General features: G+C 42.6%; 1 protein-coding gene and 1 long non-coding RNA gene across 3 annotated transcripts in view; one reads left to right on the forward strand and one right to left on the reverse strand.

Moving 5' to 3' along the window:
- Nucleotides 1-27508, reverse strand: part of CPLX1 (complexin 1) — a 134886-nt gene that overhangs the window by 78342 nt on the left and 29036 nt on the right. The window lies entirely within an intron of this gene.
- LOC311427222 lies at nucleotides 21654-27065 on the forward strand. The gene is made up of 2 exons (XR_014687256.1): nucleotides 21654-22029; nucleotides 26668-27065. It is a non-coding gene; the product is annotated as an uncharacterized lncRNA (long non-coding RNA).

Here is a 27508-nt window from a genome sequence, read left to right on the forward strand (position 1 = left end):
GTTAGAAGGGTATAAGGCACTTTTATACAGAGGCTAATTGTGTCCTTGAGTTTAGTCATAATACCAGCTTAACTGTACAAACATATAATTATATAATTATATGGGTATCCTCCCATACACCTCAGCCAATTTTTATTTGATACCACACTGCCAAGAGTATAAGGACTAGGTAAAATATAGTTGCCTAATAATAGACTTTGAGTTACCTTCATTGTACAGTCCAAGCTACAATAATAAGAGACTCTAGCCTAGTATTAAGTAACTATTCTCAGGAAAAGCTAACGTTGCTAGATATAGTGATTTCCTGCTGCCCAGGCATCGCAAGCAGTACTAATGGCCAAAGAAGGATGTCAAATTATTCCAGAAGGCTGATCCCACACTACACAATGGGTTGTCCAGTTCTGTTCCCAGTACCACCATAGATCATTCCTGGCAGCACACCCCAGCTCCACCTAGCTCATTAAGGACTATCAGGCAAAGATTTCTATAACTATCTGTGTCCTCTCTCCTGCCAGGCTAAGCAAGGGGAAAACATGTAATCTGTTCCTACATGGAAATATTGATCTCACAACATTTAAACCTATCTTTACAATGGTAGGGTTTGTACAGATAGTCTCTCACAAACAGTCTTTAAGGAAATTGGGTGAACACATGAGAAGGACATGGATTTTTATCATGTACTGGGTCAATCTTCAGAAGAAGCTACACAGCTTACTAACTTATGTAGACCAGAAAGGGAATGCAAGCTACTGAAAGTCTGAATCATGCTGAAGCAAAAGTTGTACTCAGATCAACAAAGAGACATTCACTGACTTCAGTGCATCGTGGAGCCATGGAGTTGCATCTGTAAGCATTATTAAGAGCACAGACTTCCTAACCACAGGCAGCCTGATTCTTAAGATAACTTATCAGCTGAAGGGAAATCTGGGGGGAAACAAAAATGTGGCTGCCACCCAGGTCACTCTACATCCTGAGTGATACCTGTTGACACTTCTGTTGTATTTGGATCACTGCATTTTCATTTGCTGTTTTTTTCCTGCCACTGGAGTTTTACTACATCATCTCTCTAGTCCAGAGAAGCTGCCACTATTGAACTTTTCCCCTAACAATTTGGATACTTGGTGTTTCTTGCTCTAGGAAGACTGTTGCTTGACATGTCTCGATCAGCACAAGAGTACAAGTCAATATTCAAACACACAACATAGAGTTTTAATAGAGTTTTACTTGGATGAAGAGTCTTTATAAAGTTTCTTTGGACTGGCTTCTATGTTACCATGTCATGGATGCCTTGTACTGGTCTGGATTTTGCTCTTCTTTTCCATCTCATTTGCTGCTACCAAAATGCACAGAATCTTGAACATTTTCTAGGCTTTACATACAGGCTCTTTTTGTCATTCCTTGGCATGTCTCAAAACGTACTTCTTCTTAACCAAATTCAGCAAAAATCACAACCTTGCTTCATGCCCCAAATGTGAAATGACAGAATTGCCCCTGATATGTCCCAGATCCCCTTTCTTACTAAATAAACATTTTTTCCCAGATCATTTAATTTAGCTGACAAGCTCCATCAAACTTAGTGCTGATCTCTGTGTATTATCAGCTTTCTTTTTCTCCTTCTGTCATAAGAGTTTGAATTTTCCTTCTGCATAACATAAAACATGAACAAGGTCTCAGAATGACTTGATAGCAGCCTTATTTACTGTGTAGGTAAAACTTGTAAGCAGCCACCAGAGAAATCTACTCTTTGTATTAATCTGATGTTGCTAAAAGCTAATTTATTGGTACAGCAGCTTTTAAAGTTTTGGTACATATTACATTCAGAAATACATGCAATGTACTTGTCAACATTTACTACAGTAAATTAGCTGTCAGGGTAGATAGAAACATAATCCTTTGGCTGAGTTGTAGGCTGCATTCAAGGTATCAATCAATGAACTACGGTGGATGGCAACAGCATGGGCTATCAGTAGAGAGGCTGCAGCTCACAATGTCCGCAAGTCTGTGCAGTACTCACAGGGTCCCCAGCACCCACCAATATTTCTAGCCATTCTTGTGCATTCCTTCAGGTACTTTGAACAGTATCAGCCAACAATGCTGGTCTGAATTTAATGTTGATTGTGACATAGTTTTAAAAATAAGCAGGAATAGAGATCCCTTCTTGCACACTTGCATGGAGTCAGTCTCCCATCTTTCTGCTAGCCCAGAGCACAATATGTTGCTTATACTTACTGTGGTTGACATGGATTGAGTTAATATTTTCATTCTAAGAACATACGTAAGTAAGCACGGAAGTAAAGAGGATGGGGAATGCTTATCCACTGTCCTAACCTGAACATGGTGAAAGTACAGTCTAACTCTAAACAAGGAGGCCAGTGAAATTCTTGAATTCAGTTGTTTCCACCACAAAACAAAGTCAGACTTTAACCCTTGGGAAGAATGCTAGGCCTATTAAAACTGTCATTATCAAGTACTTAGTCCATCCTCCAGTCCCTATGAGTAAGAATGCAATCTCAAAAGGGGCAGAAGACCTGCATGGATGAGCAGGGAGTAAACCACATCCTTTATTGCCATGTCTGCACATTCCTTAAATATCTTCAGGGATGGGAACTCTACCACTTCCCTGGATGGCCTATTCCTATGCTTAGACATCCTATCAATGAAGAAATTTTTCTTAATGTCCAATCTAAACCTGTCATGATGTAACTTGAGACCGTTTCCTTGCATCCGATCTCTTTTCACCTGACAAAAGAAACCAAAACCCTCCTCATTGCAACCTCTCTTCAGATAGTATTAGGGAGCAATAAGGTCTCCCCTCAGCCACGTCTTCTCCAGACTAAACAACTCTAGTTCCCTCAGTCACTCCTCAAATGTCTAGTTTTCTAGTTCCTTCACCAACTTCATTGCTCTTCTCCAAAAACTTCTCCACAACTCAGTATCTGCCTAGTAATGAGGGGCCCAAAACTGAACACAGTATTTGAGGTGCAGCCTCACCAGAGCTGAGTACAGAGGGACAATCCTTCCCTAGTCTTGCTGGCCACACTATTGCTGATACAAACCAGGATGCTGTTGGCCTTCATGGCCACCAGGGCACACTGGCTCACATTCATCCGTCTCCCTCACCCTCACAACCAATTCCCATCCTTTTCTGCCTGGGAACTTTCCAGCTGCTCTTCCCCAGCCCTATACTACTGCATGGGGTTGTTATGACGAAAGTGCAGGATCCAGCAATCCATTCGCTGAATGTAGTGCAATTGGACTGAGCCCACAGATCCAGCCTAACCAGATCCTTTTGTAGATCCTTCCTACCCTCAAGCAGATTGAAAATCCTTCTTAATTTGGTATAATCCACAAATTTACAGAGGGTGCATTCAATCCTTTCCTCCAGATCATTGACAAAAACGTTAAAATTGAACCTAATACTGAGCCCTGGGAAATGCCACTGGTGACCAGCTGTCAAGTGGATTGAACTCCATCCACTGTGATTCTCTAAACCTGGCAATCCAGGCAGTTCAGTTATTCAACCAGCAGGCTGCACACATCTCCAAACCACGAGCAACCAGTTACTCCAGTAGGATACTGTGGGAAATGATGTCAAACGCTTTACAAAATCTATTTAAACAGTATTATATCAGCAGTAATGCAAGTCTGTCTGATATATCATCTTCCAGAAGTAATTGGTATAGTGTGACATGATATGTATGTTTTTAAGAAAATCCATATGAACTGGCATCAATTAAATCATACACATTGAAGTATACACTTACCTTCCTTGTCTGATGTGTGTTCATGTGTATTTATTTATCTTTTTTTTTTTAAACATATGGATGAAGTGAGGTCAACACATTTCTCTTTGGACATTTAGCTGTTCAAGAAACATCAGTGTTCTAGGCTTCTCTCAGTACTCAAGCAACTTACTGGGAAAACACAACCTTAGAATTTCTGAGTTTCCTGAGCAGCAAATTTAAATTCCTGGTCTTGTAAAAGCTCTTATCCTGTTGGAATGCAAAGACTTCACCAGTTTTATACATTGTGGCTATACCATTTGTCTCAATAAAAATACTTACTGAACACCTCCTTTCCTGTGCAGAACACTGAAATCTCAGCTGACATTAAAAAAATAGATCTAAGCCTTTGGCGACATGCTAATTTTTAATGTCTCTCTTAGAATCTGAGTTGCATGTCTCTTTCTAAGCCATTTTGCTCCATTTTGCTCACACACCCACATAATTCACTCAAATTTATTGCTTGGCAAATATTGCTCCATTGAAGGTTTTTGCTCAAGGATACTTTAAACACCCATGCCATTTTTCAAAATAAGGGCAAACATTAATCAGGCTAGAAATATAGAGCTGACAATAAGAAGAGTACTCATTTTCCAAAATAAAATATTTGCTGAACTGCTTTGCATGTCTGCTTTTCAGTATATCAATATTTAGACAGTTCTTTGCACAGGGACCACTTTAAAATGCACACATATTATCATTCTTCCATCAAGAACCAGTTCTATTTAAAGAAAAAAAAAATCACCAAAAACCAGAGTGGCAAAATATATTACCTTTAATTTCAACAGATGACTCTGATGATGGCCAGGAACAGTTCTGCCTTTAACCACCAGTAAGAATTGTGCGCTGTTATATCTAATAGTTGTACAAATTGCAACTAGCTGTGTGGGATACTTCCCACCTGTTTCAGGTTAAGGGAAAGAGAGGATTTCAAGAGCAGCATTCTTGAAAGGAATTAAACTACTCTGGACTCCAAGTGGTTCTGTAACTGCCATGTCCAGACATGCAGGTAATTCCCAGATTAAGTGTTTCTAAAAAAACATTCAGATTAATTTTAAGAGAACATGCACTTGATTATATATCTTTTAGAGAATCACCAGTTTGTAGAGTTTGCTCTAAGATAGTCACATGAATGTTAACACCTACTGAAAATATCAGTAGAGCTGCAAAACCTAGGGTTGAATGTTCAGAAGTGAAAGCACAACAACTCTAAACAAACTCAGGAGCTGGAAATTAAAAGAACATATAGGTCCTTAGTCTTATGAAAGAGAAAGAAGCCTAAGATTCCCTGGAAATATAAAACCATGCTAAATTTATTCTACAGAAATACTTCACCATAGATTGATGGGATTTGTCCACCTGAACATTTGAATCACAAACTAAAAGCTTGCCCCAAGAAGAGGAACGACTGGGACCTTTACTGTCCCTATTCCCACTGTGACATCCTTGACAGCAAATAACCAGACAGTCTTCTGGGTGAGCTATTAGAAGTCACACAGCCAACACAATACTATGACTAATAGAAGAATGAGCCTTGGAGGTGGGCAAGGAAGGAAGACAAGGGTAGATGGAAATCAAACCTACAGCACTGGTGTAAAATATCTGTTGAAGCAGTGCCAGACTTTGCTGCTTGAAGTTGATTTAGTTTATCACCCTTCATCTCCCTGCTCTTTCTCTTCTTCCTTTTTCCCCACAGATAAACAGTCAGGAAGAACACAAGTAGGACTTTGGTGACAAGGCCTTTCATACTAATTACAGGATGAGCTGTCTCACAAAATACAGCCAGCTTGGGATTCATTTCTGTTCTGTCCTACTTTGGCAAAGCTCAGGTCTGGAGTAAGCCCAGGGAATATGTCCTGAAGCACTTAGAGCTTCAGTTAACCTAGCTTCTTTTGGGTGCAGATACAAACTGCTGTGCTGAATGTTTGGGAGATCCACAGGGGACTTTGATGCATGCATAGACGCCGTCACACAGATGCGAAGAGGTCATGGTGGTTTTCCAGAAGTGCTTGTAATCATATTATTTCTCATCTATATCCCAGCTAAACCTTTTTTTTTCAAAAATCTCAGGAACAGACAGAGGCTAAGCTTTCACACATTCAGCACTCAGCAGGTTAAATAAAATACAGAGGACACAAGCAGAGAACTTCAAGATGCCCTAAATTTTCTTTAATGGCATAGGGGATTTTTGAAAGCTCAGTTAAAGATTGAGAACTCTTGTTTACAAGTCCAAGCACTCAGGCTCTAACAGATCTGACCATCAAAGTTTTTCAGTTTGGTATTGATGAACTTGAGTTTTAAAAAAGTCTTGACTTTTGCAGCCTTTGGAGAAATGTGTTCCTGAAATTACAACACCAAATCTGTGTTCTGCATCTCACCTCTGTCTTCCTTATCTGCTAGCACACTGATTACAGCCCACTAAATATAGACCTTCTTTCTAAGACAATCCCATTTTACTTGTTTGGTCTGAAGCACTCTAGGCATCCTAGGTAATCCACATAGCATTGTATCTCTGTATAGCAAGAGAGGAAGTGCATGTGTGCCTCACTCAGGCTCTCCACACTGGATACAGAAGACCAAATTCCTGGCATGTTCCCCCAGATCATCTAAGAGAAGATGGTGCTTAATTTGTAGGATGATATAGACAGGAAAAGATGCAGCCACAAGACCGAACTCTGCAGTGATACAAAGAGATTTTCCCTTGGAGGAGGAAGTGTAAAATATTTTCTGCAATACAGCAGAGCATTGAAATAGGTTGAAACCCAGGCTTGAAAGAGGGCACATCTCATAAAGGCAGAAGGAGCGAAACATATTTATAATGCTTTTTATTACTTATTCTCTTTAAGTACTGTTTTAAAACTTTTTCATTGATGTTCATACTCCAGTTATGGTTCTTGGAGTTCAGAAGCTTCTGTGGCGTTTTGGAGGGGGCAGAGAGGGAAAGGGGAGCTGCGTAGAGGAGCTGGAAGACTTACCTGTTTTTAAGTCTTGTGATCTAAATCTTAACATGTGTTCTCCATCCTGTATTCAAAGTGCCCATATCAGCCAATCCTACAGAGTTGAAAAATATCCTCTAAATGATAATTTAAGTTTAAATCTCCTGTTCTTGTGGCTAATAAACCCCTGGAGGGTGATCTCAGCTCCTGATGAATTCAGGGCTGTGTCACCACCAGAACAAAGTGCATTGACCCAGTGTTTACAATCAGAAGAGTAGATGCCTGACAAAATCAGACTACATTAAAAAGAAAAAGGAAGAAAGAAAAGAAAGAAAAAAAGTTCCTGGTCCATGCTTTCAACATATGCTTTGCGATATAGACAGATCTTCCCCTCTCCAAAATACTTTAAATTTTAGAAGCCTCCTATGCACAGTTCATTAAGAAGGAGATAAGACTGTAATTTAAAAGCATTAGAACCGATAATTCAACACTATCAAAGTTTCTCTGACAACCCTGTTTTAACACAAGTAAATCACTGCTGTGCTCAACAATTTAGTCTTCCACATTAGCCTTGTAATTACTCCTGAACACAGACCTTGCTACCTCATACCCTGAGAGCATCCGCTTTCCATCAAAGAAGATAAAGGTACTCTTTGTACAACAAGCAACACACCTGCTTTGTGTTGAATATTTGAGCTCAGATGTGGTGTGTGGTGTGGTTTTACTTAGTGATACAGGTGTTCTGTGCTTCAGTGAGCTTCCAAAAGCTCTTCTTATTTCATGGTCCACACAAGAGTGATTCTGTGCATTGCCAGAGTGTCCTCCCTTGGAATCAGTGGGTGGAAATATTACATTTTCATTGTACAATTTCCAAGAAAGAATGCCAGAACAACCAGTTAACCCCAAATTGCATCATACTGACCATGAAGAGAGAAGCTTTTACAAGCCCACCACAGGTCTCTCATGGAACTGATACTATTTCTAAAACATTTCCAGAATCATGTGATGGGAGTTTGGACTTTTTTTTTTTTTAATTGAGTACCAGAAAAAAAAAAAAAGATATTCCAAGTAGCTCTTTAATAGTTCAGTAACTGGAAAACACAGTGAACCAAAAATGACCTTCGTACAACTTCTGTGCTCCCCTCACAATAAGCTGAGCCCTATGACAGTTTTGTGCAATCCTCAACTGCCTGCAGGAACAACTTGACACCTGCACTGCTGTTGTCACAGCTTCTTCCAGAGCCTCCATGGGACTGTAGGAGAGGACTAGATGTCAGCAAACTATTTCCAGCACAGCTCAACACCACGAGTCAGCTCAACACAGGGGTTTCTGCCCTGTATGAGGGGCAGTCCACAGACCTTGGGATGTAGGGACAGGTTTCATCAGGCTGACCACATTCCCTCAACCTCACTGCACGCAGTCTTCAGCACAGACTGCTTTGCAGCTGGGTATAACCCATGCAAAGGTGCACCTGAAATCTGGCAATACAGAAGATCTACTGCCAAGGGAGAAGGCAATGCTATACAGCCTCCTGAATTTGCCCACCAAAATAAAGCAGGTCCAGTCTGTAAACTGGACCCATATTTTACGTATCATACATTTATCCACTACAGATGCAGAATTTGTCATTTCAGGACTGCTTATGGCTTAAGGTGCAGCCAGCACGGTGGATTTCAACATGCTCCTGCAACTTAGTCTTCTGTACAGATGGAATTTACATCCTTGCAGTGAAATCCTAGATAAATGCAGAGTCAGAAAGGAGAACAAGCTTTTTTTTTTTTTTTTTTTTTTTAATCAAAAATAAGGTGATCTCGTAGGAGGTTTGAATTCGAAGAAAAGGCTTTTTAGATGAAGCCTAGTTTTGGAGTGTCCTATGGTAATCAGAGAGATGGTACAAGAAGCATTGCAGTGTAATCATATATAATAAAACAGGCACTAGCATTTTCCAACAAAAACCTAGGTGTTCCTTTACCTGCCAAGCAAGCAGGCTCAGTTTAGCTCTGGCCTCACTCAGCACACCTCTCTTCAAAATCAGAAATGAAGATATTCTGCATTTTCCAAAGGGGTAGAAGATGGTGGGAAAGCTATGATGCATTTCAATCTTCAGCACTGGCAGAGGTTGCCTAGACTCTACAAAACAGCACAAGGTTTGAGCAGGGCACTGCCCATACAAGTGTGAGTACAAATAAATGCAGATATACTTGTACTCCACAGAAACATCCAGACTGCCAATTCCTTATCGTTCAGAATAGGATCAAGTAACCTGTATGTGACACTAGGTCTCTTTGACTTTAGCTATTTATGGCTTATTGAAGAAACCAGCCTTAAGAATTAAATCCACCACTTGTCTCTGGAGGTTACAAGAAGCACCTTCTGTGAGTTTTCCCAGCATATGATGCCAGTAGGATTTTCAAAAGCTCACAAGGTAAATGGCTATTCTCTCTATATAAAGAAAAAAAAAAAAAAAAAAAAAAAAAAAAACAGAAAATAAAAAAGGAAGGGAAAAAAGAAAAAAGATGGAAGTGACGGGCAGGCTACTATTTCTGTAAAATCTCCTTTATTCATTTGTGTAGACAGAGCAGAGATCAGTGTTGTTCTGACATGACAGTGGATAACCAAGCAGCCTACAGCTCAGCTGTTTCCACGCTATCTTGCTTCACAGAATCACACAGAATCACAGAATTTTCTAGGTTGGAAGAGACCTCAAGGTCATTGAGTCCAGCCTCTGACCTAACGCTAACAGTCCCCACCTATCTCTAGGCTATCAATGGGGCAACGCACCTAACACTTTCTTTTTTTCTGCCTGCACCTGTCAGAAGTCACACATGTCTCTCAAGGGAGGTACCCACTGTCCCCGCCTTCTCTACAGCTCAGACACAACAGCATGGTCAGGTGGTTGTTTCTCAAATGGCTCATGTTAATATTAACAGCAAACAAATACAAGTTAGGTAAAAGATCTTTTCTTTCCCATCAATGGCCAAATGACCCTCAGCCCAGGTCTTCAGAGGGTTTGGGACTAAAACCCTTGTCTTGGCAGTAGAAGAATTTATCCTTCCAGTGCTATTCAGTGACCCTGAAAGGGACAAAGAAGAGAGAACCACAGCATCATGCAAAATGACTAACTCCGTCCTGTCTTGGGAGCTCATTTTTGCACAAGTCATTACTCCCTTAACTTGAGTGACAAAGCAACAAACCATTGAGAAGATGAACTCTGCAAGTTTCATGACTGGCAAAAAAATTGTTCTTTATTTTCCCGAGCATGAAGGCTGGGAACCTAGGCTTTGCACAAATGTAGTCTCTCTTTGAACTCTGTATGAAAAGAAATGATAGTCTGACAGAGCCCTTAAATTTGTCCATGGCAGGAAGGCTAGAATTCAGCGAACCTACAAACCAAACTTGAAGTTTTGAGCAAGCTCAGTTGATTTTCTGGGTGGGTTCTCTGCAGACCTTTTCTCATTATTTTCTCACTTTGATTTCAGTCTCTCCCACTATAGAAATCAGACCTGAGATGTCAAAAAAAAAAAAAAACTAACTTCATCCAATCTATTGCAGAGAATTTCCCTTTCCCCTCTTTAAAGGAGGACAAAAAAGTTGGAAAAAAAGAGTAGCAAGACTAAGAAAGAAAAGTTTGCAATCTAATTATATAATATTTCTGTATGTCCAGATGTTCAAAGAACGTGGTGAGAGCCTTGGTTACCAAAATACAGCAATGCTCTGCCAAAAAAAATAATAATATTTCAATCAGTGTTAACAAGATATTCACAAACCAGCTGGTTTATTCATCTAAATGCTTTTGCCTACATCTTCAAGTGATTGCTTGCTGCAACAGCATTGCTTTCTGAGGGAATCCTGAGGAGCAGTCAAAAACCAGTACACACTCAGTAAATCACTCTAGAGTAGATGAAGCATTGTCAAACTTCTATAACAGGGCTCTCTTGGCAGGGCTGGGCAGGACATCTTTATTTCATTACAAAAATACCTACTATATTAACTGCTGAGTCTTCCAGTTTTGCAGTTGTTTTTTTCCTGATTTTTAAGTTTGCTTCCTTAAAACTTTATTTATACCCCATCACAGTGTAATGGTGGTATTTTTGTAGTATCCTCTCTCTTATCTCTCACTGACAGGGGCATGTGTTTTCCAGTTGGAAACGGGTTGGATGGAGCAGGCCTGCTTGAAAGCTCTTGACATGTAATGTGAAAAGCAGAAGACAGGGAAGTGGAGAGAAACTGGAATCAGCACCCGCAGGTGCTGACCTTCCCTATCCAAATGTGTAGTGATCAGAAGATCAGTCAGCACTTCTTTAGCCACCAATGCTGGCTAAACAAATGGGCTGTACAGGAAAGGACAAAAAATCATGTGGATTGGGGTCACAGAGTAGATGAGAAGAAGCTGGGATACTGCTGGAAAGCTAGGGAACTTGGTGAACTGAGAGCATTGCAGAGGAGAAGAGAGAGCTTACCTTAAAGGTAAGAGACAAAAGCATGAGCCCAGAGGAGGTGAGGCTTTATTCTGCTGATTCACTAGCCTTTTTGATGACCACAGACATAAAAGAACGCATGGGACTTTGCAAACAGCTTAACTAGTTTTGTACCCCTTGAGAATGACTAACAGGTCTGAGACTGCCACTGGTTTTCCTGAAGTGGGCAGAGGTCCACCCAGACCTACAAGGAATGATTGATTCTAGCACTGCAGAACTCATTGGGAAGCAAAGTTTCTTGAGCATCCAGTCCTCAGCATTTTGTAAGTACAAGAAAGAAGACAAAAATCACTGAAGATGAATTGCAGTTGATTATTCCCCCAGTCACTTTTATGTGAGAGATAGCTGGGGATATTCTTTCCACTCCAACAAGCAAATTTCCTGACTATTGAAATGAATTACATGATTCCCTTTTTCTTCAAACAGATAACACAGGTGAGCAAGATTCCAGTGCAGTTCTCTTTAAATCTCTGTAATATCAAGGAACTGGAGCATCATATAAGCCTGAAAAGAAGCCATAGCAGACAAGAAAGTTGTTCTGGGCAAGTTAGGCTCTGTTCAATGAAAGGATGCAGTCTTGCTCAGGAAGTCTTCATGGCCTGGCTATAACTTTACAGAGAGCCACAGACCTGGCAAACAAAAGTATAAGTGCAGGGGAAAGATTTACAGCAGAAGAGTAGTTCAGTGTGCATTCTCAGCAATCCCTAGCCATGTTTTCAAAGGAAGGAATAGTCCCTGAATCACTTACCAATCAAACTCTCTCCACAATTCATTTCTAGTAGAAAGCATCTGTAGGCCAACTCCCTTGCAAGTCTCTGCAAGGACTGAAATACTCTTGCAGATGAAAATAGTTAAAACCTCATTGCTTTCCCCAATGTTTACAGTGTCTTGTGCTCCCTTGCAATCAGTTCAGACAGCAAAGATCTAAGGAGTAACTCACGTTACATCTTGTGCATTTAACAAAGATATAATTGAACTGCATTACAATAACACCTAGAGGCCTTGTTTTGAGCAATTTTGGTTTGAACTGTCTGACTTTCATCAGCAAATACTTTCTATGAACATCAAGGAGTTATGCACTAGGTATTACCTTCCTGTCTGGAGAAAGGCAATGTGAAATCTATTCAGTTGTGGAGACAGGCAGTATTTCCACTCTCTTCATAACCATCTCAGCTGTGCATCGGATGCTGACCTCTGTCACTGCCATGCAAGGAACTATGTTAAGAGACAAGCCAGTCTCTTAATTTCACATTATGACAACATATTGACCTTCACTGAATAGTCTGGGCCACATTTTCATACATACTTTGTACTCTGCAGTCTTGCAGATTACATGCCAAATCAATTCACAACTGCAAGTGTTTTGCTGCAACTGTTCCAGCAAAATAGCAGTCTATAAGGGGAAAAAAAAAAGAAAAAAGAAAAAAGAAAAAAAAAAAAAAAAGACTCAGAGGGCTGGAACACCTTTCCCAAGAAGATGGGCTGAGAAAGTTGGGGTTGTTCACAGAGGGGAGACCCCTTACAGCAGCCTCCCAAAGCCACCGAAAGGGGAGCTGCAGGAAAGCTGGGGAGGGACTCTTGGTCAGGCAGTGTAGTGATAGGACAAGGTATAATGGCTTTAATCTAAAAAGGGTAGATTTGAAATAGATACTGGGAAGCCAATCTTTACTACTGGTGAGGCCCTGGCACAGGTTGCCCAGAGAAGCTGTGGGTACCCCATCCCTGCAGGTGTTCAAGACCAGGCTGGATGGGGCTTTGGGCAACCTGGTCTGGTGGGAAGTGTCCCTGTTCATGGCAGGGGGTTGGAACCAGGTGATCTTTCAGGTCCCTTCGAACCCAAACCATTCTATCATTCTATTATGCTATGATTCTGTGAAAGTTGTTCCTCATTCTTACAGTCAGTCTATCACAGATCCATACTCCTTGCACCCATTAACACTCTTATCAGAAATAAAAGGACTAGGGGAAATAAACAGTGTGCCTTGAACATACCAGGTGAAAATGCGTCATCCAAACTGCACAGTGAGAACAAGAAACAATCTGAAGAAATAAGATCAGTGGCAAACAAACATCTGGGAAAAAGAAATCCTGTAATTCCCAGAGAATATGCTAATTACTACTAATAAAGTAATTAACATTTTTTAAAACCTCAAAAAAATTGAAATTGGCTATGCAAGCTCTAATTAATACTGCAATAATTTGTCACAACCTAAAATGAGAAAATTTTGCTCCTCATTAAAGCAATAATTCAGAAGAGTTGTATCGGGGAAAACAATCATGGGAAATAGGACTGGAAAGAACCCAAAGAAATCATACACTCCATCCTCCTACCATGACTCAGGAGTTGTTTCTGCATCACATTATCTGATGGATCATTTTGTGAACTGTTTCTCATCTTTCAGATGAAGAAAGATCCCAGCCTACTCCCAAGCAGGAGTTCAGCTCTTCTCTACCAGAGACCAAGACCCTGGCGCTTCCCTCCTCCCATTCTTTAAGACAGCATTAACCAGTACTTTGTCATCACAACATACATGTACATTGAAAACAGTCTCTCTTTTCCTCAATGAATATGTAGGGAGATACTCCACACCTGCCTGGACTCAGTCCTGAGCAGTTCTAGCTGAACCTGCTTGAGCAGGAGGATTAGACCAGATGATCTCAAGAGGTCCCTTCCAAACTCAGCAATTCTGGGCTTCTGAGAGTACTCCTGCTAAGTATAGGAATTAGGACCCAAATATTGCCAGCAGGAACTGTCCTTCAGGCAGAGGTAATATAAAGTTTGGTCCAAGACATAGCATTATGCTTTTCTGGGCTGGAAAGAAGTTACTGATAATTCCATTACTTCACGCTCTCTGACAGTCCAAATTCCACAATCCAGATATGTCCCTGCATATTCATGGACATCTCATGCCAGAATCTGTCTCAGTACAACATATTGTGATGGGACATGAGCAAAAACTGAGCTCTAAAAGGCAACTATCATCCCCATACCTACTTTGTGCAGTAGGGAACAATGCTGACACAGAAGGACAAAAAAAAAAAAAAAAAAAAAAAAGATTCACAAAGCCCTTTCCTGAATGCTAAGGAAATTCTAAGATGTTGGTTGTCACATAAATGACAATTTACTGTGTGATTGCAAGAAGAAATAAAGTTTCTGAGCTATTCATTCTGCAGGCTGTTTTCCTGATTTCAGGAGCACTTTAGGACAGATCATTTACCATGAACAAGTCAAAAGCAGAGGAGAAGCAACATTTCTCCGTGCTATTACTGTTTTCTTCCTTGTCTCTTGGAGGCTATTTTTCCCTCATTGTTGTGAATTATGAATAAGCTCACTGTTTAAATACAGGAAAAGGATATTAATTTATAGCATGTGCAAAAATTCTGCAGGGATGACACAAGAAAAGCTGCAGGTAAGGTTTACTTGTAGCGTACATGGAAGCCAAGAAAAGCTGGATACTTCTGTTCCCTCAAATCACTAATCCCCTTCATGATACCACTTCTGCTGATCATCAGAGGTAATCTGTATTCTTTCACTTGCACCATGGGAATTAAACTGACACTTCTGTATCCAATCAAGGCATCCCTCAAATGCACTACAGCAGCATGTTAGAAGAGAGAAACCACACAGTTCTCCAACAAAACTATTGAGGATGAGTAAAACAGGTAGAAGAGCGCTGCCAATAGTACCATCTGCAAAAACTCATACGCACTAGTAAAATACAAGGAAAAAAATAGGGGAAAAGCTGGGACCTCTGCTTCAAAAAATCCAGAAGTATTGTTCCCTGCAGACATGCATATTCACAAAAATAAGCCTTTAGTTGGGACATTGTCACCTCTGGAACCATGTGTCACAAACAAGATTTCTTTCAGCATAGAATACCCATATGAAAATCACAGCCACAGCAGTCCCCCTGAGACCATCCAGCAGTTCAACATGTTAAGTGTGGGACACTTTGGCTGTTTTACAGGCAAATACCATCTGTGCTTGCTCAGCAGATCTATGCTACCACGTCTCATGGAGAAAATGTCACCTGGAAACATCTTCCCTGTGGAAGAGATGTCTCACATCTGACAAGTTTACCTCCATTAAACTGATTTACATTCAGTATTTCTGTTCAGTGGCAGGGTGCACTACCATCCTGGGAAGCCTTTTCTAATATATCTTGCCTAAACAAAGGTAAGAGCAGCCAGTTCTACAACCTGCATAAAACACAGACTCCTGGGGAAAAACAAACAAACAAACAAACAAATTTAGGGAAGATTTTAGTAGCTTATAAAAAGTCCTGGTCGGGGTCTGTTATAGACCGCCGAACCAGGATGAGGAGAAGGATGAGGAGTTCTACAGGCAGCTGACAGAAGTTGCGAAATCATCAGCGCTTGTTCTCGTGGGGGACTTCAACTTCCCTGACATATCCTGGAAGCACAACACAGCCCAAAGAAAGCAGTCTAGGAGGTTTCTGGAGAGCGTGGCAGATAGCTTCCTGACGCAGCTGGTTAGTGAGCCAACCAGGGGTGGTGCCCCGCTAGACCTTCTCTTCACAAACAAAGAAGGACTGGTGGAGGATGTGATTGTCGGGAGCTGTCTTGGGCAGAGTGACCACGAAATGGTGGAGTTCTCTATTCTTGGCGAGACCAGGAAGGGGACCAGTAAAACCGCTGTATTGGACTTCCAGAGGGCTGACTTTGAGCTGCTCAGGACACTGGTTGGCAGAGTCCCTTGGGAGGCGGTTCTGAGGGGCAGAGGAGTCCAGGAAGGCTGGGCGCTCTTCAAGAGGGAAATCTTAATGGCGCAGGAACGGTCTGTCCCCACGTGCCCAAAGACGAGCTGGCATGGAAGAAGACCGGCCTGGCTGAACAGAGATTTGCAGCTTGAGCTTAGGAGAAAAAAGAGGGTTTATAATCTTTGGAAAAAAGGGCGGGCCACTGAGGAGGACTATAAGGATGTTGCGAGGCAGTGCAAGGACAAAATTAGAAAGGCCAAAGCTCATCTGGAGCTCAATCTGGCTACTGCCGTTAAAGATAACAAAAAATCTTTTTACAAATACATCAACGCAAAATGGAGGACTAAGGAGAATCTCCATCCTTTACTGGATGTGGAGGGAAACCTTGTTACAAAATATGAGGAAAAGGCGGAGGTGATTAATGCCTTCTTTGCCTCAGTCTTTAGCGGCAATACCGGTTTTTCTCTGGATACCCAGCACCCTGAGCTGGCAGAAGGGGATGGGGAGCAGGATGTAGCCCTCACTATCCATGAAGAACTGGTTGGTGACCTGCTATGGCACTTGGATGTGCGCAAGTCGATGGGGCCGGATGGGATCCACCCAAGGGTACTGAGAGAACTGGCAGAGGAGCTGGCCAAGCCACTGTCCATCATTTATCAACAGTCCTGGCTACCAGGGGAGGTCCCAGTTGACTGGCGGCTAGCAAACGTGACACCCATCTACAAGAAGGGCCGGAGGGCAGACCCAGGGAACTACAGGCCTGTCAGTTTGACCTCAGTGCCAGGGAAGCTCATGGAGCAGATTATCCTGAGAGTCATCACGCAGCACTTGCAGGGCAAGCAGGCGATCAGGCCCAGTCAGCATGGGTTTATGAAAGGCAGGTCCTGCTTGACGAACCTGATCTCCTTCTATGACAAAGTGACACACTGGGTGGATGAGGGAAAGGCTGTGGATGTGGTCTACCTTGACTTCAGCAAGGCTTTTGACACCGTTTCCCACAGCATTCTCCTCAAGAAACTGGCTGCTCTTGGCTTGGACTGGCGCACACTTCGTTGGGTTAGAAACTGGCTGGACAGCCGGGCCCAAAGAGTCGTGGTAAACGGAGTCAAGTCCAGTTGGAGGCCAGTCACTAGTGGCGTCCCCCAGGGCTCGGTGCTGGGGCCGGTCCTCTTTAATATCTTCATCGATGATCTGGACGAGGGCATCGAGTGCACCCTCAGTAAGTTCGCAGATGACACCAAGTTAGGTGCGTGTGTTGATCTGCTTGAGGGTACGAAAGCTCTGCAGGAGGATCTGGATAGGCTGAACCCATGGGCTGAGGTCAACTGCATGAAGTTCAACAAGGCCAAGTGCCGGATCCTGCACCTGGGGCACAAGAACCCCAAGCAGAGCTACAGGCTGGGAGATGAGTGGTTGGAAAGCTGCATGGCTGAGAAGGACCTGGGAGTGATGGTGGATAGTCGGCTGAATATGAGCCAGCAGTGTGCTCAGGTGGCCAAGAAGGCCAACAGCATCCTGGCTTGCATAAGAAGCAGTGTGGCCAGCAGGGCTAGGGAAGTGATTGTCCCCCTGTACTTGGCTCTGGTGAGGCCACACCTTGAGTACTGTGTTCAGTTTTGGGCCCCTCACTACAAGAAGAACATCGAGGTGCTCGAGTGAGTCCAGAGAAGGGCGACGAAGCTGGTGAGGGGCCTGGAGAACAAGTCCTATGAGGAGCGGCTGAGGGAGCTGGGCTTGTTCAGCCTGGAGAAAAGGAGGCTCAGGGGTGACCTTATTGCTCTCTATAGGTACCTCAAGGGAGGCTGTAGCAAGGTGGGGGTTGGTCTGTTCTCCCACGTGCCTGGTGACAGGATGAGGGAGAATGGGCTTAAGTTGAGCCAGGGGAGTTTTAGGTTGGATGTTAGGAAGAACTTCTTTACCGAAAGGGTTGTTAGATATTGGAACAGGCTGCCCAGGGAAGTGGTGGAGTCACCATCCCTGGAAGTCTTTAAAAGACATTTAGATGTAGAGCTTAGGGATATGGTTTAGTGGGGACTGTTAGTGTTAGGTCAGAGGTTGGACTCAATGGTCTTGAGGTCTCTTCCAACCTAGAAATTCTGTGATTCTGTGATTCTGTGATTTGTAGGGGTAGTCATGTGCCTGGTTTTACCAACTGAGGCAGGCAAATATGACTGAACTATTTCCTGTCAAAGTGAAGGAGCATTGTTAACCCCGAAGCATAAGCACCATACCATATCCTGCAGGGCTCAAACACTTTCTGATGGGGCAGGTTGTCTTTCACCATCCACTTTTCCTGATAGCAGAGGTCCAGGTATTTCCCAGTTACTACCCTTAGCACTTCAGTCATTCAGATACAGATCTATGAATGGCCCAGGTTTTCTGCTATCAGGGACATTATCACAGTTTTACATGGCGCTATGGCACAAGCTAGTGTATTAAGCTTACATTGCACAGTTTTGGTAGTGGGGGTGGCACAGGTGTGGCCTTTGTGAGAAGAGACCAAGAGCTGCCCCCATGTCAGAAAGAGCCAATTCCAGATAGCTCCAAAAGAGACCCACTGGTTGCACTTCTGCGAGATTATATTTAAGAAAGGGAAAAATCTGCTGTGAAAAAGCTGTAAGAGACAGGAGTTTTTGTTTCTCACTGTCCTTTGCCATTATTAAATGACAATAAGTTAACTAAGTTACTCTTGCCCAAGTCAGGTCTGTTTTGCCTGTGACTGTAACTGGTGAGCAATTTCCCTGTTCTTATCTCAATCCACAAGCTTTTTCATGTTTTCTCTTCCTGTCTTACTGAGAAGGAGGAGTGGGAGAGCATCTGGGCAGGCACCTGGTGATCAGCCAAGGTGGACCCACTACAGGTAGGAAAGCAAAAGGAATTTCAGTTAACCCATGCTCAACCCCTACAGATCACAAGCACCTCTTCATGTAGAAGCAATCTATATCACTGAGGTGGTTTCCACATATAGCACTTTAGAGGAGAGGTGCAACTGCCTATTTTCTGTTCTTTTGTAACACTTTCATTTCGTAACTCAATCATTTGACTTACCCGTCGTCAGTGCAAGAGCTGCTTTTTTCTCCTGTTTCCATTTATGCTAATTTTCTCAAACTAACTTAAAATCCATAAACAACAACACCAGCAGCAGCAATAATAGACTAAGATGACCAAGAGATGTACAGTGGGAACAGGCCTCCTGGGAGAATCCCTTTGAGTGCGGGGTCATGGTATGAAACAGACTTCCCCATGGTAGGAAAACACAGTGCCCTCCCCTGTCCCATAGACCATCCAGAAAATCTGCTGAGAAGACAAATTAAGGTACAAGTAGCCAGATTCAAAGCTAGCAGAAAGAACTGGATTCTTATGCAACATGTAGGAGTCTGGTGGAACATATGACACAAAGTGTTGTGCACACTAGAAGGTGACACAGGTTCAAGGACAAACTGGACAAGCTCATGGTAGATAATTCTACCTAGGACCATTAAATGCAGAAAAACTATTTATATCCTGTGAAGTCCCTGAACTAGAAACAGTGAGATGAGAGAATATTCTGTGAAGTTACTGTTTTGCACTGAACTTACACTTTCCTAAGTTACCTACATTTGGACAATGCTGGAGACAGGATGCTGAAAGAGTCAGACCACTGGTTGACTCAGTGTAGACCTACCTTCCTATGCATATTTCTGGTATGCTGGATCCCAGAGGATCCCAGAACAGGAAAAAGGCCCTACTGTGAGTAGATAACGCAAGACACTGGTGAAGCAAACAGTGAAGTGCACACATCACAAACAGGATCAGATTTTTTTCTCATCCTTTTCAGAATTAGGGAAAAAAATAAATTAATTAATTTCAGTGGTGCAGATGTAGGCAGAAATCAGCCTAACCCTATGAAGAAAAGGACAGACAAAGTTAGCATCTAAATGACTGTATGCAACAGCTTTTCAGTAAAATTTTCCAAATATTATATGCCCTATCTACTCTAATGGACAGCCAATGGATTGCAAATTCCCCAGGGGTGTCTGTCTAGCACAAGACCTTATAATTCCACCTTTCAAGTTAGTGATTTCCAGGAAATATGCTAGAGATTTCAGTGTTGAGTGCAATCAGAGCCCTTATCTTTACAATGAGCATGATTTATGGCTTTATTATGCTGATAGCTCTATCCCATCATTATCACAACAAGAGAGAGTATATATCAGAATTCTGTATTCACCCCAAATCATATATCATCCAGGCTTTCTGTCCAATGGCTTTGACTCCTTGAGTGGAACCTACAGAAACAAAACGCACAGAGTGCACCACACAATGATTTTCACAACCATTTTTTACCCTCCTATTGCTTTAGACAATCTAGAAAATGGCAGATTTTTTTTTTTTTTCTTTTGAATGACAAATCCAGTTTAAAATGCAGATTTGGGAGTGGAGACCCAGTTTTACAAGACTGATGAATAACAAATTTTCCTGTAGTTCCATACTGAAATTCCAATTCAAATTCCTTTTTTTGCACAAATACTGCCTTGCACCCACACAGACAATCCGCATACTTAGCAATTAAATAAAAGGCATCATGCTGGCTCTGAAGCCACAGCTGCTGAAGGTCTGGGTGAGATCCCCACTACACTTACCCTCTTGCTGTTTTCCAAACATACCTGTTGTTGGAGACAACTCTGTGTTATATGGGCCTTTTCATTTGATGTGCTAGAATCCTGCAATCTAATATCCTTCTGAAATGACCATAAACAGCAGCGAAACAGCAGTGTGATTCCACAGATGTTATGCTGTGCTTACTGTTCAAAAGGAAGTATTAAACTCACAGTATGAAAGAGTACAATAGGATTTGAATCTTGAGGGAATTTCAGTGACAGTAGCCACAAAGCAGCTGCTAGAAAGTAACAGGAGTTAGGACTTAGAACCCAACTTTGATGCTTTAAGATTTGGCTGCCCAGTGCTTATTTCATGGCTACAACTGTGCTGGTTGGAACGATCCAGGTCAATCCTCCTGCATACTGAGCAGAACTGAGTACCAAAAGGCAGAATCTTCCTTTCTCAGCCCCATTTTCAACCATGATTCATACCTATCAGGATTCCCTCTGTATTTCTCCTGTATTTATTAATAAGAAATGCTTTCCTGTAGGGCTGCTGGCCTTTAGGCCAGAAATTGTTCCCACTCAAGGCAAGATAGAAATTCTGTCCCAGTGTAATTTATTCAGCCTTTACATTTCCAACTTAGAATACAAAGCAGGTTCAAATCATCATTTTCTCATCATTTCTCATCATTTTCAGATATCATGTGTGTAATACACAATAAATGTTTGTTCATTGTCTTTTGTATTATAAAACAAGGAGTTCCGTTTGAGGAGCAGGAGTTGCAAAAGCTCCCTGCTGAAGTAAGATGTATAATACTTGGCTAGACACTATGAAAATTCTTTTGCTTAATGTAACAAAAAAGAGAACCCCCTCCCCTTCTCTCCTTCTGCATCTCAGTTGCCTCTTTTGTTCAAAGACACTGCTGCAAAGTTCATGTAACCATCTCCTGATAAGTTGCTAAAATAGTGTATCAACATCCTGCATTCCTGTCTCACGCTGGGCCAACATGACCAAATAAAAAAAAAGAAGTTGAACCACAACGCGGAGGAAGACTATGGCCTTCATCTTCACGACCACCAGGGGGACAGAGACGACCCCCTAGCAACAGTGCGCGCAGTCGCAGAATATACCAGGATGTGCTGCGTAATCCCAGAATTACCAAGATATAAAAAGGGACCCTGGCGGGGGTGAGGTGCGCGCCGTTGGTGGAGCCGAGACTCCCCGGCCGCCCAGCGCTGTTTTGCTTGCTGTTGCTTACTCAATAAATTCCTTTCTATTATTAATGCAATGCTCTCTGAAAATTAATTAAGGGGGCAACTTATAACAAATTTGGTGCCGTGACTCGGATGAAGGCAATCTGATTGAAAGACCTTCGGAGGGGGCGCCCCGCTGATTTCAGCGGCCTTCGCTAGGACTGCTTTCATTCAAATCCTTCACCGACGAACCCTAAATTCGGCAGCAAGCAAATAAAGCCGGCAACCCCTAGTAATCTTTGTGCACGAAGACCGAACGAAGACTCAGGAGTGAGTAAGTATAGGCCGGTGATCCGTTCGGTTGGGGTTGGGTATCCTGGAGCGTGTCGCTGTGAGACGTCCAATTGTGGACGAAGCGAGTGCGGACCCCTCGGTAGTGCAGTTCCCACATCCCGCGAGGGACTGGGCCACGAAAAGGGGGAAGCGATTTGTGTGTGTGTGTGAAGGCGCTCCAGAAGATGGGACAGAAGAAGAGTAAGCCTTCTGGTCCCATGGGCGGGGTAACGTCTGATGTTAGGTTACTCCGGGATTAATGATTAAAAATTGGGAGGATTCCCCTTTTAGGCGGGGAAGGAATAAAGTAAAAATGATACATTATTGTGTTGAAGTTTGGGGTGGTAAACAGATTTGAGGAGACCACCTTTACTGGCCTGTATTTGGGTCCTTTGAAGATTGGGTTTGCCAGGCCCTAAATATTTATGTAAACTCAAAAGAACCTTTTAGTTTGGAAGAAAGTGAATATGCACATTTGTGGATCAGCTCGGAAACTCGAGCCAATTTATATCCTCTAAAAGAAAAAGGAGGGGATGGGAGGCACAAGATAAACCGAGAATTAGAGATTCCAGCCCCACTGCCTCCCTATATTCCACCATCCCCACCTGCAGCCCCTCCAACTCCCGGGCTTCCTAATCTGCAACCCCGGGGAGACTCTGATAGCAACTCTGATTCTAGCACTCAGGGACCAGTGACTAGGAATATGTGGCAGTCCCCATTAACTCCGGGGACGTCTGAGATTTTAAGAAAGAGACAGGAGGAGGGTAAGTGATCTTTAATGGCAACTGGCATAATGTTTGCAGCTGCTGAGGAATAATTCTAACTGGAATAATAACTGTACATTGTATATTGTATATATAAAAGCCCGGGCATTTTTGTTAAAGTGTTCTTTTATACATATGTTAATATGTTAATATGTAAATATAAGAACTGCCATTGAGGTGTATGTCTAAGGGAACAAAATTTGCCCAGGCATATTATCGGCTCATCAGGTTTAAATGTCCCCAGTGTAATTGTCTACAGGCAGTTAATTTACAGTGGTCTGTTTTTACTTGTGTATCTGTATATTGTGGATTTTGGAGGGATTGGGATTGACTAGTAAAGAGCTTCTAGGAAAACGGTGGAATATTAACCACTGTAGATTACAATAGGAAAAGTTCAAAGCAAAGAAATCCCGAGGAAAAGCCTCCTAGGATGTATACTAACACATTGGAGGGATATAGTGGGGTGAGAGGGTACAGAAAGTAAAAGAACTCTTATCAAATATTGTAATCAGTGGTGGCCACTTTATAAACTAGAGGATGGAGCGGAGTGGCCCCTAAATGGAACTACTAATTATAACACCATATTACAGTCAATGTTTTTGTGGAGAGAAGGAAAACAGGATGAAATGTTGTATATTGATGTTGTTTCAGCATCTTGGAGGGAAAAGGTATGGAATTAAGTTGGCCCCTGACTGAGCCTTTGATGTCGGCATTAGAAAAGTAAAGGCTAGAGAAAGATAAAGGAAGTGTTAAAAGGTTTGTGGAAAGTGTTAAAGGTATTCGAAGTTGAATGAGCAGGGAAAGGTGATGTAGGTATTATCTAAGTAACAGTCTAGAAGTTTTGGTATATTTGCATATTTGTTGTGGTGTTTGTTCAGTTTCCCAAGCATCAGGGAGGGGGGAACAGCCTGCTCCACCAGGGGCCTCTCCAGCGGCCGCAGGGGGGCTTCGGCTCCAGCGCCTGGAGCGCCTCCTCCCCCTCCTTCTGCACTGACTTTGGTGTCTTCGGGGGGGTTTCTCGCTCTCCCAGCTGCTGTTGAGCAGCAGGTTTTTGTTTGTTTGTTTGTTTGTTTGTTTGTTTTCGTGGATGTGCTCTCACAGAGGCACGGACTATGTTGCTATGGCTTGGCTCTGGGCAGCAGTGGGCCCCTTTAGGGCCAGATGAAATTGTCCCTTATCTACCACGGGGAGGTTTCTGTTTTTGTTTTGTTTTGTTTTCCACGGGGGCTGCCACTGCAGTTTCCCACCCCCACACCCCTCACACACCCTCAAACCTTGCCATCAAACCCAATACACTGGAGCAGCTAAGTCATTACTGACTTGTAAAGTATCAGGGATTAAATTAACTAATGAAACCCTAAATGTGATGGGGGTAGAAGGGACTGGGATAACAGTGCCACTTTTGGGGGATACCAAGCTGAGACCAGGGGATAAAATGACCACTGGGCAATTATTGTATGTATCCAAGGCGGAAACTAACTTGTTGGGAAGGGATTTGATGATTAAATTGGGCATTCAACTAGTAAATTGTTAGACTGGAATAACAGTGTTATTAATGGAGTGCTCTCAGGCCCTGAGAGCAAACGTATATTCACCTCTGACTGGAAAGACCCTGAAATGGGGGTGGAAGCAACAATATAGGTGGACAATTTTACTTTAGGGGTTTACAGGGACACCTATCTATTTGGATAAATTCTAAAAAAGATTTTGGAGCAATTACAACCTCCCAAGGAGGTATTAATGTTATAAATATGTGGATCATTTTAAGGAAAATCGATACTCCCTGATGGGAGAGAAATGCTGAATAAAGTGATAATGAGGCAAATAACTGTTTTACATCAGAAGAATCATTGGGAGGTGCAAGCAATGTGTGATGTTGTTCTAAGAAAGCATGTCTGTGTAGGAATATATACTTTAGGGAAGCACACATGCAGAGGATGTACTATATGTCAAAGGATAAATAAAAAGGTCTTCTGTAACCTATCTAGAGGGGGACGGGAGCCAGGGCTTTGACCTTTCCAAAGTATACAGGTAGATTTTACTGAGTTACTTGTTTGTCCTAATCGACCACGTGACTGAATGGGTGTAAAGCTTTACTGCAAGGATTAAAGCAGGCCTTAGAGATTGAGTGGGATTTTCACAGCCCCTGGCACCCCTCCTCTTCTGGAAAGGTAGAGCAAATGAATGGTGAAATTAAGAAACAACTAACAAAACTTGTGCTGGAAACTAAGGCTTCTTGGGTAAAATGCTTACCTCTTGCACTGTTAAACATATGGACACAGCCCAGAACTGGTATAGGAATTTCTCCTTTTGAAATGCTATATGGTATGCCCTATGACTCGGAATTGCCACTTGATCACCCTCAATTCTAATTAAGACTTGGAAAGAGACTTCTTTAACACCACGATGGGGAAGGCCCCTATGTTGTTTTGCTTACCACAGAAACGGCTATTCGAACTGCGGAGAAAGGATGGACGCATGCCGGCCGAGTGAAAGGACCAATCCGGGAACGTAAATGGGAGGCAGCTCCAGGCCCTGACGACTTGAAGCTGACACTAAGACGGACTCGATAAGTATTGTGTATTATCTGTGTATCGTGGGAAGGGGAGGAGGCCCTGTTTCGAAGGCTCCCTAGTAGGTTCCCCTGAAGAACACTGCTGCTGCCAAGAAGAACCGATACCTTGTAGTTCGCTACAACCAAACTGACAAGCAAGGCAGAGAAGTGAAAACGGTGGGGGACTGAGGGGCCGACAATTTAGATGGGCTCCGACCACCTCCTACGATACATGGGAGTCAGTATCATCGTTTTGGTCAGCTATGGGTCTGCGCATCCCCACCAGCCTTTTAAATGGAGCTTAATCAGATGGGAGGATCAATTCATCATCCAGCAAACAACGACAGCGGGTGCTCCCAGTTTCCGCATCACATTATGTGACCTGGTGTCAGTGCAGCCACGCTTTAACCTATCAGGATTTTATTTCTGCCCAAGTTCTAACCCAGGAAAGGGGTACTGTAATTATCCAAACGCATATTATTGTGCATACTGGGGGTGTGAAACCATTGCTACGGACTGGACACTCGGGGCTGGTCGGAATAAATTCTTACAAGTGGGATATGGGCCGCAAGGTTGTAACTGACAAGTGGATCCCCGTTACAGGTGGCAAGGGCATGGTATAGGGTATACAGGAACCTTCCATGGAAATAAAGAAATTTGCAAGGTTCTATATATAAATATAACAAACTTGGACGATACTAGCTGGGTACTAGGAAAATGTCAGATTTTACGAACACAGAACAGATAGGGGAGGACTCATACTAATAAAAAGGAGGATGCTGATAGGCCCCAGGCAGTAGGAACAAATGAGGTATTGTCAGAAAATGTCCAGGGAATCCAGCCTGTGGAAAATACTACAGTGCCAACCCTCGGCAGCCCTACAAGCTCAGGTAAAGCTGAGAATGATAACATAGTTGAGAATAACATATGGGGGGGGGTCATGAATGCCAGCTACCAATTATTAAACAAAACAAGCCCAAATGTAACAAAACACTGTTGATTATGCTTTAGTATAAGGCCTTCATATTATGATGCTATTGGGGATCCTGGGGAGCCCACCCGCACAAACAAGAACAGCCCTCTACATTGCAGTTGGGGAAAAGACATAAGGGTAACACTAACACAAGTCACTGGAGGTGGTAGGTGTGTGGGCACGGTTCCTAGTGGGAAGTGTCATCTATGTAATACCATGGAGAATGGAAAACAATCAACCGAGTGGCTAATCCCAGCCAACAACGCTAGGTGGGTTTGTTCATGAGTGGGCGTAACTCTTTGTCTATCACTAAAACTCTTTAATGCGTCTCGTGATTTTTGTATACAGGTGATAATTATACCAAGGATTCTATACCACCCTGAGGATTGTATGTATACCCAGCACACAGTGGCAAGTTATCATCTGGAAAGACGGGAACCATTCACGGCTCTAACTTTGGCCACCCTAATAATCCTGGGAGGAGCTAGAGTGGGGACCAGGGTAGCCTCATTGGTTAAACAAAATCAAGAATTTACTTCCTTACGCGTTGCTGTGGACGAGGACCTGACCCAAACTGAACAATCCATCTCGGCCCTGGAAAATCTATCAGGTCACTTCAGAGGTAGTGTTACAAAATCGTAGGGGATTAGATTTGGTATTTTTCAACAGGATGGGCTGTTTGCAGCCCTGAAAGAGGAATGCTGTGTATGCTGATCACACTGGAGTGGTAAGAGATACAATGGCAAGACCCAGGGAAGGGTTGGAAAAAAGGAAACAGGAGAATGAAGCCCAACAGAGCTGGTACGAATCTTGGTTTAATTATTCACCTTGGCTTACTACTTTATTATCAACAATAGCAGGACCTTTGTTGTTATTAAAAATAGCAATAACTTTTGGACCATATATTTTTAATAAATTGATTGCGATTGTAAAGGGATGTTTAGAAGCGGCACATCTAATGCTCATACATGCCAAATACGAGCCAATAAGTACCAACGAAGGAATCGAGGAAACATTAGTTCTTAATAGCCAGGCATTGCAGAGCTTCAATGAACAAAATGAGTAACTAAAAGAAAAAGGAGGGATTGTAATACACAATAAATGTTTGTTCATTGTCTTTTGTATTATAAAACAAGGAGTTCCGTTTGAGGAGCAGGAGTTGCAAAAGCTCCCTGCTGAAGTAAGATGT

Source organism: Aythya ferina (genome assembly GCF_964211825.1).
Source record: "Aythya ferina genome assembly, chromosome: Z".
Taxonomy (NCBI): domain Eukaryota; kingdom Metazoa; phylum Chordata; class Aves; order Anseriformes; family Anatidae; genus Aythya; species Aythya ferina.